Consider the following 1,562-nt stretch of genomic DNA (forward strand, 5'->3'; position numbering starts at 1 on the left):
CCCTGAGATAGTTCTGGCAGTTAACTACATCCACTAAGCACAGAACATGAGAGGGCTGGGCCATCTGTCTGGTAACTCACACTGTTTCTAGTTTTTGATTATTATATCGAGATTTGCTATGAACTCTTTATTGTTCATATTTTTTAAAGTAACACCCCGCCTTTCTTTATTCCTTCTGTTTAAATTCTGAGGTGTCCTCATGTATTTGGGCACCTGGTCCCAGCTGGAGACCCTGATGTGAGAGATTATGGGGCCTGGCTGCAGAAGAGTCGCTTCCTTCCCTATTCTCTGCTTCCTGATTGTCCAAGAGAAATGGCAGCTGCATGTTCCTGCCACTGTGGGTGGAATCCCTCCCATCACTCAGCGTCCCTCCCTGCGGCAAACTCTAATCCCGCTGAAACCATGAACTACAATAAGTTATTCTTCCTCTAGGTTGTTTCTGACAGGTGTTCTTTCACAGTGGGCGGGGAAGGCAAATAATGGAAAGGGAAATCCCTGAGGTGGTTTGAAAGAGAGTGGTCCCAGAGGCTCCTATACTTGAATAGTTACCAGTTGGTGGAACTGTTTGAGAAGGATTAGAAGGTGTGAGCTTATTGGAGGAGGTGTGTACTGGGAAGGCTTTGAGCCCATGCCAAACCCAGTCTCTAGTTGCCTATTGTCTGCAGGACAGGATGGGAAGCTCAGGCACCATGTCTATGTGCTTCCCAACACGATAGTCTAGGACTACCCTCTACAACTGCAAAAAGCCCCTAATTAAATGCTTTTTTAAAATAAGAAATGTGGGATTTATTATAGTCGCTCACAGTCAGTGGTGTGACTATTCCAACAATGGCTGTACCCCCAATGGAAAGCCTGAGAATTCAATAGTTGTTCTGTCCATGAACCTGGATGTCTCAGACAGTCTTAGATACATCCCAGAATTCTGAAGAAGTAGGCATTAGTGCCAGTGAAGGAATGAATTTGACAAAGAGAATGAGGGCAAGCAGGCAAAAAGCAATAGCTTCCTTATTTCATGTTCTTTATATAGACTGCCACGAGGAAGTGGGGGCCAGATTTAAGGAAAATACTTTTACCTTGAATGATCTAATCAATAAAATTTTTTCAGGTGTACCCAGAAACTTGGGTTGGGGTTAATTCCAGATAATCGACAACCAATAATAGCTATCACATACCCCCAGTGAATTGCTGATTGCAGAGGGATAGCCATGTTTAGAGTTTTAAGAAACTCATAAGCTGCTGCAGAGAGGTATTTTATTCTGCATTCCTTTAGCATAAACAATCCACTCTCCTTGCTTCCTTGTCAAGCTTAGAAGCTTGTTTAAAAATGAATATTTCACAATTTCATATAGAAAGCATTTAGAGTAAAGGTCAGGGTAAGAAACCTACATTTGTCACAAATACATATGTGAAGTGGGCAGGCACAGGTCAGTGGACATTGCCCTTTCAATTGCATTTTGATGTGGGATGTCTTTCTGTAAATGTGTTGTTTTTATTGGTTGATGAATAAAGCAGTTTGGGCCAATGGCTTGGCAGAGTAAAGACCAGGCAGGAAATAAGAACAG

Source organism: Microtus ochrogaster, chromosome 18 (assembly GCF_000317375.1).
Source record: "Microtus ochrogaster isolate Prairie Vole_2 chromosome 18, MicOch1.0, whole genome shotgun sequence".
Classification (NCBI taxonomy): domain Eukaryota; kingdom Metazoa; phylum Chordata; class Mammalia; order Rodentia; family Cricetidae; genus Microtus; species Microtus ochrogaster.